Here is a 13,485-nt window from a genome sequence, read left to right as displayed (position 1 = left end):
GTAACCTTCTCCTAAAGGCAGGCTCTCATACACCAGCTACTCTCATTTTGCTAGATCTTAATGTTCTTCTTGAATGCCTGAGGAGCTTTATCTTCCTGTTTGGCACAGTTCTAAATTGGCTTAAATCATATTTATCCAACATTTACCTGCATTATATTTTCAAGGGTAATTTGTGTCCTTCTCCCAGAGCATTATTTTTCTGAGCTCTGTAGGTCCACTCTGGCCCTGTTCTTACTCAGCAATCTGAAGCTGCCTGTGAGCAGGGTTGGTCATTGGCATTGTCCTGGATTTCATTTCTATACTGACAAGACACAGATATTGTCAACCAAACCAGCAATTTCAGATGATGCTATTACCATATTGACAAGCTGGTAAGCATAAAAGCCTCTACAAGCATCAATTTTCTTCAGTTAAAATCAGAGAAGAACCCTGAGCTGTTCATGGCTGGCTCTTGCCATCAACCCACACCCACTTGAACTTCTAACCCAGCTTTAAAATTCAGTGTAGGTTCATTGGCTAAAAACCCTATATGTTTTATGATTGCAAGCTCTTCTTTCAGTGTTGCAGTCAAAAGATTAAGGCTTCTTATTATTAGTTGAACTAAACGTGCTTTGCTTATTGCTCACTCATGCTTTCATGTTCCCTAGGCTAGATTATTTTAATGCCCAGCTTGTTGATCTGCCGAGGAGGCTGATTATCAAATTTCATCTTGTGTACCAAGTGCTGTTTCCAGAGCAAGTATTGTACAGACTAATGCATGTTTCATACCTGCTGTTCTCTCACAGTGGTCACTAATACACCACAAAATCTATTGAAGCTACTACTGCTCTTGTATTACCAAGTTTTTTCATGAACTTTAACTTATTATAAGAGATATTTGTCAGAGGGCTGATTCTACCAGGTTAAGGTAACGGAAGCTTTATCACTGACTTCAGACAAAAAAAAAAAAAAGAGATGTAAACCCGCATATTGCCTACTCACAGTCTTAAAGCTATTTCAGGGGCACTGGGTGGTGGATTTCTGCTTGTATTCTGTATAAATTTCAGAAAGTGTTGGTATATCCCAACTGGCAGATTCAGAAGCACTTTTCAGCCCCCAAATCTTGGTGCTTGTGCACTATGGCTACACCCTGTGTATTGAAATAAGACTACATATAGGCACCGTTTCTTTGCAAAATCTGATTTTCTTCCAAAGGAAGACTTCTCATGTGTCACCACCCTTCTGCCAGGCTGATCAGAGCACTAGGACTGACAGAAGCACTCTGGGCTGCTCTGCCTGCTGATGGTCTGTGTGCGCTCACAATTTGCATTGTTTTCTGAGGGGTTCCAGCTTCAGCTATGTCTGACAGCTGCCATGAAATGCTTAATAAGTGCTAAATGTCTAAGCTGTTTAATTTTATTTTGGTCTTTCCTGTGAAAAACAAAATGTTAATAGGTTTGTTCCCAGGACTTGGCTTTTAAATGACCAGAAGTTAAACCTTCCAGAATAGTGTCATTAGAACCTTCCTTGAGAACACAGAACTTCAAGAGTCAGTGGTAGGGAGTAAGAAGATTTATAACTCTCTAGCACTGAAAACAAAAGTAATTTCACAACAGACTGCAGAACTTACTTGCTTATAGGATCTCCTTACAGGAGCAAGAATTTCTGCAAAAAAAAATTCTGCCACCATTTAAAAGGAAAAGAGAAGTTGTAGAACCCCTAAACTTGTAGCTAAGAATATGAGCCTACACAGATTACACTGAAGATTAAAATATTTTGGCTCTAGTGTCTGCTGTAATGAGAATATGTATAAACTGACAGAGCTGAAAATTATTTAATTTAGATGGCAGCCTACAAAAATTAATGTGAAAATGAGAATTGCTTAGGGGTAATAGATTGAGGGTACACGACTAATTTTTTAAGTGTTAACTTTTTACATGACAGTGTGATACTGTAATTAAAATGGCAGCATTCTTTGTTTGGGGAATTTATTTTACATTCTTAATTGCTTTGTAATTCCTAGGTTATGATTTTTTGTTCTGGCAACTTCTGACTGACAGAAGTTGAGGATTTTTCATATCAATACAATGGAATGAGTGAGCTTCATTGTATTGAGCAAAAGATTAAGCAGCAACTTCGTAAATTATTAAATTAAACTATTCTTGAATTTTAATATCTGTTCTGGTCTATCGTGAATGTGAACATGGAAAATCAATTGATTTCTTTCTAGTAACTGGATCCTTAAGAATTTACCCCAAACTTTGAGCCACTTTGATGTTCAAAGGCTGAGATCAGAGATGAGAAGAAAAAGAATGGAGACCTCTTCACAATATTTTTACCTTTGAAGTCTCAGGTTAAAAGTACTATTTCTGTGTGCTTAAACAAGCAAGGGAATGAAGGATAAGATCATGAATTATGATAACAGACAAGTGACAAATGTTTTGCATGAAGTACTTTTCCTTGTCAGGAGAGAGAATGTTCTTCTAAGAGATTTCCAAAGAGATTGGCAATTTGTAGAGTCAATTATTGGGAAAGAAGAGATAGATACTGTATTTGGGTTTAACTGTTTAAGTGGGAATAAAAATTCATTTGGAGCTTTTCCCCTTGTTTCCCTCTACATTTCATACAAGTGGTAGCAAACATGCACATTATCCAACTGTCAACAAATCCCCTAGACTCAAGCCTGGAACAGTACATCCCATGTTTCCCCCATGAAAACCTTTCATGAAAGCTCCTCTGTCATTCAAGATCATACTATTCCCTCCTCTATTTATTTCCAAGTGTCACTCAGCTCCATTCCACCAGCTTGGAAAAACGTCAAGAACTTTTATCTTCAGAGTCAGTTGCCAGTTCTGTTTAGTGAACAAGCCAGCAGGGACCTCTGGTGCCATCAATGCAGCTCCGTCAATGCCCCTCTCTTTAGGGATGGAGTATATCATTATCCCGATGGCTGGACAGAAAAAAGCTGCATTTTTAGAATAGTTCTCAGGGAGCAGTTACTGGAAATCTCCTCCCTTGAGACAGACTATTGGCAACAAGTTTTGCTGCTGTGACATGAGGTATTGCATCAAGGCCCAATCCTGCCACTAATAAAGTTAGTGGGAAACGTGCCATTCTTTTCAAGTGAAGTCAACAGGATTAGTGGAGCAAATCAGGGCTAAAAAACGTACCTTGCATCTACAAATGCAAATGGAAAGTCAGGTCCCAAGTGAGAATGTCATTTTATGTCTAGTTTCAGAATTTGGCGATGTGTCAAATCAGAATAAGTCCCTTCCCCAAATTTAAAACTGACATTATAGAAAAGGGAAGTTTTATTTTCATATTGCAACACTTCCATTTTTGGTTTTGGGGGTGTTTATTTAAGTTTGCATCTAAAATAAACCAGGAACAGACTGTTTCAGTGTTCGATTTCTTCTTCCTCTTTAACAAAACAATTTGTTTCCTCTAATACAAGGCATACTCATTGTACAGATTTTAATTTTTTACAAAACTATTTTCTGATAGAAAATGCTTCACACTATGCTTTTCCTTAACCAGCTCTAGCAGACTCTTTTAATTACCAACAGACACATTACCCAGCTGTGCTAGGAAACATTACTTAACCTGCTCAGCCTGAATGGAGAATTTCTGTTGATGTCAGCTGTCAGACCCACAGGCTCTTGACTGCACTAACAGGTAACAGTCCCACTCTCTTGGCAAGGGCCCTTTTCCTATAAAGAAATAACATGGTGCTGGGTTATTTTAATTCATATATATATATATATATATATATATATATATATATGTGTGTGTGTGTGTGTGTGTGTGTGTGTGTTGGTTCATTTTTTTTATAAGATATTATCATACTTGGCAATACTGGCTTTAATTCTACTTAAAATGACAGAACTGGATGATCATCATTTTTAATGGGTAAAATCTATGCAGTTCGTCAGAGGTGCTGTAAAATCTAAGCAGAAATTAGGCTGTAAAATTAATAGGCCTATATTCCCTATAATGCTGTTTGATAAATCTGGAATGGTAGCAGGTTTGGAGTTTCACACACGATGCGATTCAGCAGTGGTGGAATCTTCAATTTAAACAAATAACATGTGCAGTAACTGGTCCCCCGTGCTAAAGAGCTACTGGCTGTGTTTTACTTTGAGCAGTAGGGTACCAAATCCTTTCATTCCATGCCTGGGCTTTCATTTGAATGTATTTCTACACCACAGCTCTAGACCATGGGATAACTTCCCCCCAGTTTGTTTTTTTTTTTAATGCAGCAGAGGTTAAGAATGGCTGTGACACACCGATTTTGACCACGCAGCCCTAGTGTGCGAATATCCAGGTGAAGGGAGGGCAGAGCTGACTCTCGGGAGAGGAATGATGGGGAGAAAAGGACAGGAGAAGCACGACGCAAGCTGAGGGAGGTGAACAGCGCCGTGGAAAGGGGAGCGAAGCCAGCAGGTCCCCAGCAGTGCCCGGCCCCGGGAGCCAGGCGCGGGGAGGGAGGCGGGCGATGCTGCCAGCATCCCCCGCTCCCTGCGCAGAGCCTGGCCCCGGGCTCCCATCCCCAGCAGCCCGATGGGAAAATCCCAAGCGGGACTCCGCAGGATTTTCCTCCCCGTGAGAGCAGCAGGGGGGCGAGGGGCTGCCGAGCGAGGAGCCTCCCCTGCCCCCGGCAGGATCGGGCAATCTGGCGGCACATATGTGACATATGTGACATTATGTAAGGAGCGGCTGCTGCCGACCGTGAGCGATGGCAGGGCGGCAAGAAGAGACAGCAACCCCTCCTTCCCCGCGCTGGAACGAGTCACTTCCAATGGTAATTTGCACGATTTTAACGCCGAGCACCTCCCGTGTAATGATTATACAGCGTCACTATAAAACCTCAGGGTTCATCTGCAGAAACATCCCTTACGCCGGAGTTCTCTGCGGAGACATACTTATAAAAATTGGTGTGAGGGGAAGATTAAATAGATAAGAGCATAAAAACAGATTGTAGAATAAATACAGTCTTGTAGATCGGTTCAATGGCAAGGCAGGAACTCCCACTCCTGATTCTCCTGCCAAATTCTGTAATGCTGGGCAGATTCCTTCACCGCGTTTCCCAGATGTGAAAGGCCTATTTCAACTCTTTCTCTACCTTTTCTAAATGCTGTAATACAACAGAAATACCTTCACTGCTATCTAGCCTATGGATCTCAGTTTAGTCTTCAAACTTGGAACAACCTATTATCAACATATAAATATGCTTCCTTTTGGTTTTGGATTGTGTACCCTTTTCTTGTAGATCCTGCTACTCATGCCATTCCAAGAAAAAAGTGTTTGCCAAAAGCAAAAGAGCAAAATCTTTTTTAAACAACCTGATAGAGAATAAAACACAATGAAAAGGATACTTTTTAAAGTAAAAGATACTTTTTAAGTTTAAAAAAATCCTTGAGTAATATTTTTTATATTAGTAAAGCCATTGTCTGAAGTAATCATGTCTTACACCATTAGTGCACAGCAGCACAAACAAGGTGAAATCCTTTGAGAAAGAATTTAAAGGAATGAATCTGTAACACAAAAATGAATCTGTAACACTTTCTCTCTGTCATAATTGCACATTTAAGAAACCTCTGATTTACCAGTGGCAATTCAAAGTGACAATTCTTCGCTTAGTGCTGTTGTCTTTTAGCTACTGTTATAGAAATTGTAGCTACACAATTTTCAAAGTGAGCAATTTTATGAAGTTAATTGTGTAACATTGTTTATGAATTTAAACCACACAATTAATGTATTATTCGCAGACATGTAAGACATGCATAATGGACTCTTTGTATTGAATGATGGTTTAAGAAAAAATGTAACTGATTTTGGAGCTACAATGAGTGATTTATGAGGTAAAATTAAAAGTGCTAAGTATGCATTATTTGTCTACTCACTAGCTAAGTGGATGGGGGTGGTATGAAAAATATCTATATATAACTAATTGCAATGCATGGATATCAAGGAATCAGAGAAATTATTTAAAGCAAAGCAAAAGGATTACTCTAGAAGTAAATGGTGAAGATTTAAGAAAGGCAATTGGCTATCAAGGAAAACCAGACAAAATTAGATGTTCTTGCCTATAAAATTCTTCTCTAATATAAGGTAATGGAAGCTTTATTCTTAGAAATTTTAAAACAGCTGGATCGAACAATATCAAATTAAAAGACAGCACTCCAGTAACATCTCTCATTAATATCTTGCTTTTAAAGTAATGGTGGGACTTTAAATTAAATGGTAACGAATATGAATAATGGAAACTACCTGCCTCTAATGAAGAAAGGACTTCTGTTGTACCAAGGGATCTGACTTCTTGGTACTTACCAAGAAGTACTGGAAGTACTTTCCATTTTTAATCCATTTGGAAGGAAAAAAAAAAAAGATATCATTGTACATGGTGAATATCATATGAGTTCACAGGCCATTCCCTTAAAGAGATTTAAACCAAATAAAAAGTTTAGTTAGTTTAGTTAGTTTAATTAAAAACTATGCCCTGCTATTCTGCTGTAGCTTTTTATACTAGCAGATTTTAACTGAACACCAAATTGAAGGAGGTACTTGTTTTATTTCATTTTCTGAGCTGATAGTTTAACAAAAGTATGTAAAATCATATTAATGCATGGGGCCAATTTGGAAGAAACACACCAAAGCAATGCACTAAGCTTGCTGCTTCCACCATCCACTTCTACTAAGCAAAAGAGTCTCAATTCACTGTTAGCTAAATCCCATGAACATCTTGCTATCCCCTATTTGAGCTAGGCTGCTTCAGGGTAAAAAAACCCATCTACAGGAAAACTGCTCTAGTAAAAGACAGTCCCTCTCGTCAAAGCGCAGAAGGAGATGGGTTTAGCAAGGCAAGTCTTTATAATTTAATAAAAAAGTTAATCTAAGTGTTTCCATATTGATGGGTCTTGATTTAAGCTCTAAAATTAAGGAAGGTTCACATTTCTATGAAACAGCCATGAACAGCAGAATATAATATAACTTACCTTTAAGCTAGAGTAAAATAGCCCATTTTTCCTAGATTGGCAATTGTCACACATTTTTACATAGAAATAGGACATGTGGGTTACTTATTCATTGTTTGATTTTAGATACCTAATTCCGTCAAAATATTACAAAGCAAAACCATTGTATCAGCATGGAATGTTTTATCCCTGAATTTTTGATGGGCAAAATTAAATAAATTCGCCCAGATCTTGTGACTTCTATTTTCTGTTGAACACACACATATATATGTAAATTCCTATGCTACACCATTTTGTGTATAAACAATGTAACATGTATAGCATATAAAAAAGCACTTTTCTTTTCACTCAGATTCACATTATTGTCTATATCATATGACTTGTAACTGGTTAAGTATCAACTTCATTTTACAACTCAGCTTTGTACTCCTTATCCATTTATTCTCCTGCCAAAGCAACCTGACCCTTCTTCCACCCGAACATTAACACACATTATAAGTTTCAATTCTTCCTCTTTCTGGAAATTTATCTTCATACTTTGTGAACTTTGCAACTCATATTTTCATCAAGTTTCAGTCACGACACTCTTATGGGTCTGAGCGACCGCATTTTGAATGTGTTTACACTCTTATGTCATGTGTGCTAGAATGACATTATGAACTCCCATGAAAAAAAGCACAACACGCATACAGTACATCAGTAATGTTTATAACATGTCCCACAGAAATGAAATGAAGTTCTGACACTACTGCCTTTTCTAGTGTAATTTATTGAACTTGTGGTCACCAATTTGAAATGTTTATACATGCTAACAGTTCTGTTCACCTCCACTGGCTCAGACATGGCAATATTCTCCCTAAGAAAGGATGGCCATTAGGCACAATACAATAACTAATAGAAAGTAGAAGCTCATATTCCACAATCTAGCAAAGTACTAATAGAAGACCATTTACAGATGGAGAGCTGCAGTTGTCATAAATTTTAAAAAGACAAGTTTACAGTTAGAGAGCTGCAGTTGTCATAAATTTAAAAAAAAAAAAAAACAACAACAAAAAAACCCCAACAAAACACCCAAATTTATCTGCTAGATTTCATTTGCTATTGAGTAAATTAGAGTACTCTCTACTACCAATGACCTGGTGGCTGTCTAGGATTACAGACTGGAGCAGGGGCTATCCAGCCCAAAGGTTAGGGCCTGTGTCCAGAACTGGGAAATGAGCTGAACATTCATGGCCAAAACCCAGGAACCAGAAAGTCAAACCAAGGGTCAGCAGCCAGAGTTAGGAATAAGCATCTGCCCAGGAATCACGACCTGAAATCAGAAACCCACAAGAAGAAACTGCAACTACAGGGCACAGTGCAGAGGTGGTTCTGAAAATATACACTGTGATGTGTGAGAGATGCACCATGGTTCCACCTCAGATCTCTCCTGAGCCATGGCTGATGTGCTCTGGGTGATGGGTCCAAACTGCAGAGACCCTGATTTACTACTACAGAAGAAGGTCTTATCACAGATTAGCAAATTCTACCTGAAAAACATGGCAAATAAACCAGCCTTCTACCCTCCAAAACTCTCTGGATGTTGAGAAAGATAGAAACTCTTTTCTCAGTATCACACTTGTTTAGGTAGATCCATAGAAGGCTTACAGATCTGCTGCAGCCAACCCAGAAAGTTCCAGAGGAATTACATCCACTTAACATTTCTGTATTTTATACTAAGATGCAACTTCCAAATCTGTTAAGAGCAGGAATGAATTAAAACCAAGTTATCAGAGTATGGCTCCTTAGAGTTTTGGTAATCCTGTGATATTCCTGAGGGTTTTTGTACTGTCACTGGAGAGAGGGGTGCCAAATGGTCAGACTGGACTTCTACCTGTAATTGTGTATGCAAGAAGCACAGTGGAGGAAAGTGGTGTGCAACAGGGCCTGGTGTGACAAATCAAATCAAATGATAAGTAGAATGGTTTGGGTTGGAGGTCATCTGGTCCAACGCCCTGCAGCGAGCAGGGACATCTTCAGCTAGACCAGGTTGCTCAGAGCTCCATCCAGGCTGACCTTGATCAGCTTCCAGGGATGGGGCATCTACCACCTCTCTGGGCAATCTGTAACAGTGTTTCACCACCCTCATCATACAGAATTTCTCTCTTGTCTCTAGTTTCAATCTACCCTCTTTCAGTTTAAAACCATTACATCTTGTTCTATCACAACAAGCCCTGCTAAAATGTCTGCCCCATCTTCCTTATAAGTCACCTTTTAGTGCTAAAAGGCTACTAAAAGTCTACCCAGACTCCTCTCTGCTCTAGAGGCCCCAGTTCTCTCAGCCCATCTTCATCTACCTTGCTTAGGTATGTAAGGATATCTTAGGCACATTAAGAATTTAAATATGCAAATATTGTGCAGTGGGTCAGAGCATCCACATATTTCTTAGAAAAAAATCATGTTGAGGATTTTGCTATGACCTCACCCTATTTTTCTATGAGAAAGAAAAATATTGTCTGACTTCCCTCATAGCATATTCTACATCTTATTGACAAATCACTTATGACACTAATTTATTAGCATAGAAATATTACTACACTCAAGACAGCCTGCTTTGATTTACTACATCAGGGTTTTTCATATGCCAAGGTCTTATCATCTCTGCTGGATCATTAAAAGTCCCTTGGCTTTTTTTTTTTTTTTTTTTTTTTTTATTTTTTTTTTTTTTTTATGCAACCTAAGAGTTTTGCCCTGTGGCCCTGGCTAAAATCCTGAGTATAGGAATGGATTTGCTGCTCAAAGGAAGAATCACTGTCCTGTTGCTCAGGATATACAGGATGTGTTCATCAAAACCAACAACTTTACATTAGCTACTTGCCATAAAATTCAATGGCAAAGAAGGGAAAAAAAGGGGGCCAAAATGCAAAAAAGTAAAATCCAACCATTAGAGACAAGCTGCTTAAACTGCAACACTGTTTTATCCTCCTTGTGTGAAAGCTACATTTATGACATTCCAAGGGAAGGAAAGCAACTAAATCCATCTATCCCTTTCCATACAGTTAGCATTCCAGGGGTTGATATCTGCTTAGTTTTGTGAAAACATCAACACCACTTTAAAGAAGCTGGCTCTAGTGACTGTATCCAGAGGCACCTGCTGAATTCCACAGAAATGTGAAACACTGTAAGAGTCAGGAGTATTTTGCCATCACCATTATAATACAAGGAAGCTGGGTGGCCAATTTCATAGGCTGTTGTCCCAAGTTTTTTTCCCCTCTTTTCCATGGCTTCATTTCACTTTGTACATAAGCAGTGACTGACTGCTGGTCCTAGTCAAAGTAAGCAAGCCCTGCATCACCAATATTCCAGGCTACAGGAGTCCGTTCAGAAAACACATTAAAAATAGAAAACTTGAGACTGAAATAAAAACTTAAGCTCTGTCCCTCACATAAATTGATTTGGTATTTTGAAAAAGAAATCAAAGTCTCAATGACCTAAATCTCGTGGCTCAGATGAAATCCATAGAAAATCAACTGGCTTATTTTTAATTTAAGGGTCTTTCCTGGAAAAAGAAAAAAGTACATCTTAACACCTAACTGAAGATAACCAATTATTTTATCTTGTCTGCACTTCTTCTGAAACCAAATAAGCCCAAACAATTTCAGTGTTACTTAAAAATGAGCTATCGAAATGGGATGTGAATAAAAAAAGTGGAGACATTTTCAAGCCCTTCTTGCATTCTCTGAGTTTTTAATATATATTTCAGCAAATGCTATTTTAGCTGTAGCAATAAATTTGAGCACCTGTTGTTTGTGTACCTACCAGTCTCTCAAAAAGACCAGTACATGCTAAAAAATCATTCCAAAAAGTATGTTCGTATTTTGTCTGAAAAGTAAACAATTCATCTCCTGACAAGGAAACAAGTCTGCTTGTCAGCATAGAAAATAAATGCATGGTGATGCTATATATCCAGCATAAAAAATAGCACAGAGTTTTGAAATAAAAATAAATATATCAAAACAGCCTATGCGTATAAGTTCAATTAATGTAAACAAGGAATAGCTAATTAGTGAACAGTTCAGCTGCATTATGGAAAATAGGCAACACACACCTTGAAGTCTGTGAGGAGCACAATTTGGAGGTGCACACCACCCACCAGCACGGCTGATAAGGCACTGAAATGCCCTGATGTTCTGCCCTCCCTCTCCCTCTCCAGCAGATATGGCAGCACGGTGGAGATACCCAGCTGCGTCAAACGACCGCTGGGGAAGCAAAATCTCCAGCAGGAACTTTGTACCCGTGCAGATCTAAAAGTCAACACGGCTCATTGTCGCATTAGGGAGCTGCTGCTGTCCCAGGATTGCTGAGATACTTGGCAAGACAGACGGGCAGCCTCTCTGTCTCCCCGATGGCGTCTGCCTTGCTGCAGATTTGTCATGCAATTCATTGAGTTGAACTGAGCACATAAATTTTCAGTTATGACTAAAAAGTTAGAAAATTCTCCACAGACGAAAACGACGTATCTGTGCTGATAGTCAGGCAGGGAGCACTTTGGGGAATAAGAGCAGGAAAAAAGGATCACTCCCAGAGTGTGAGAGTGACTTAGAGAAAGGACGAACAAGCTAAAAGCAACACTGCTAAGAAATTAATTCAATGTTAACTCTAGAAGATCCTTCTACATTCATTCATTTTCCAGTCAAAACATCATTAAATATTTAAATCACTCCCACCATAGGTGGCAGTTTACTGAGATTTGGTTTTGAGAACTGAGAGTTCAGCAAACCAAAAGCTTCTACCACAGTCTCAACTCTTAATTTAAAACCAGCATCTATCTTCACAATAAACCACTGATCTCCACCCATAACTGTGGCAAACCAGCAGCCAGACACACAACAGGGAGATCATGCAGAACCCTCCACTTAACACAGAAGCAATATGAATCTGGATTTTCATATAAAATTTCATGTCAGACAGAAAGACCAAGAACAACAAGGTTTTTTCATAATAAAGACTCAAACCTTTCTTATATCATATATTTTATATGATGTCTATCATAATTCACATGTTGTAAGCAAATTTGGGTATTTTAGTCTTTTTTTCTTTTCTTAGTAAAGCTTATTTTCAATCAATATTTTACACAACTCAGGCCATGCTCTACAACTGAAGTCCAGGGAAGGACTTAAACCTGAATATGAGGAAGCAAACATTACTTTTTGAACAACTCTTTTGAATAAATTTGTCAAAGTCCTTATATAGTAAATATATACATATATACATATATATATATATATATTTAATTTAAGTCCACTCTTTTTGTAACAATATGTATAACTCATCTAACATGTACTTGTTCCATTATTAACAACATATAAAATAGTGAGCTACTCAGAATCCTCCTCTAATTTTAACATTTACCCGGGGTACTTTTTATTTTATTTGAAATATGTTTTTTTTTTAATTGGCAAAGTCCTAGTGTGCAGTTTTACTGAATGTGACGCCAAATGATCAATGCCAATTTGCTTTAGAGAGCGCTCTAAGTATCTCTACAAGCACTTTCTTGCTGATATAACACAACCTACATTAGGAAGAAGCAATGGGTGGTGGAAAGTTTGCCTTAACTACCCTAGAAGAATAAAGCAGTAAAATTGTGGCTGCAGACAAGCCTCTTACTCTATCCAGACAGTGTAGTCAAGACTGAATGAAGAAGACACTCAGAAAAGAAAGTTCTGAAGAGGAGAGCAAAACCAAAACAATAATGAGAAACAAATAAAAATGCCTTTTGGAAACTTCTGTCTTTTTTCAGCATTCCTGCTAGAGGAAATCCCCCAGCATTTTCTTAAGACACCTGTATTTGCATGAGAAGGAGGAAGCTAGATGGGAGGGCTTTTCTGATAGCCTTACCTGGAAGGTTTTGAAACAGGGACTGGGGAGTGTTTAAACTGAGAAGAAAACATTTCACAGGCACAGATTCTTAGTGGAAAGATACTAGTTCCCAGATTAAAAAATATCCTGCAAATCATATTTGCATGCATACACCTTTTTCTGGCCACTCTTGTTTTCATAAGGGGCAATAACACTCTTCTCTTTTAAGAGTCTCAGCACCTTGAATAAATTCCAACTTTTACTTACCTGTTAGATCCCTCTCAATGTTAGGATCCTGGCAGATCTGCAACCAACTAGTATGGCACAGTCCTTCTCTGGGATCTGGTTCTTGGTTCAGGCAGGCAACAGGTGGGATGATCCTCAAACTATCTGCTGAGAAAGAAAATAGGCAGCTTCAAACAAAAGCAGGTACACCCAGGCAAAAATTTAAAATATAACAAAAAGGAAAAAAAAAAGAAGAGAGGAAAAATAAAGAAGCAGAAAACTGAAAACAAGAATTGACCTACAAGTAATTTTCCTGTTTATTCTTGTATTTCTAAGTGAAGCCAGGTGACACAGGCACATGAGACTGTGATGAAAATGGGGTGAGGGGAAGGCAAGAGGGAGATGCAAACATTCACCTATCTACTTCAGTGGAGCCAACAACCAGCATAGCTGCTGCCTTGTAAACCCA

This window comes from Vidua macroura, chromosome 2 (assembly GCF_024509145.1).
Source record: "Vidua macroura isolate BioBank_ID:100142 chromosome 2, ASM2450914v1, whole genome shotgun sequence".
Lineage (NCBI taxonomy): Eukaryota > Metazoa > Chordata > Aves > Passeriformes > Viduidae > Vidua > Vidua macroura.
The sequence above is the reverse complement of the archived record's forward strand: the minus strand, read 5'-3'. Positions refer to the sequence as shown.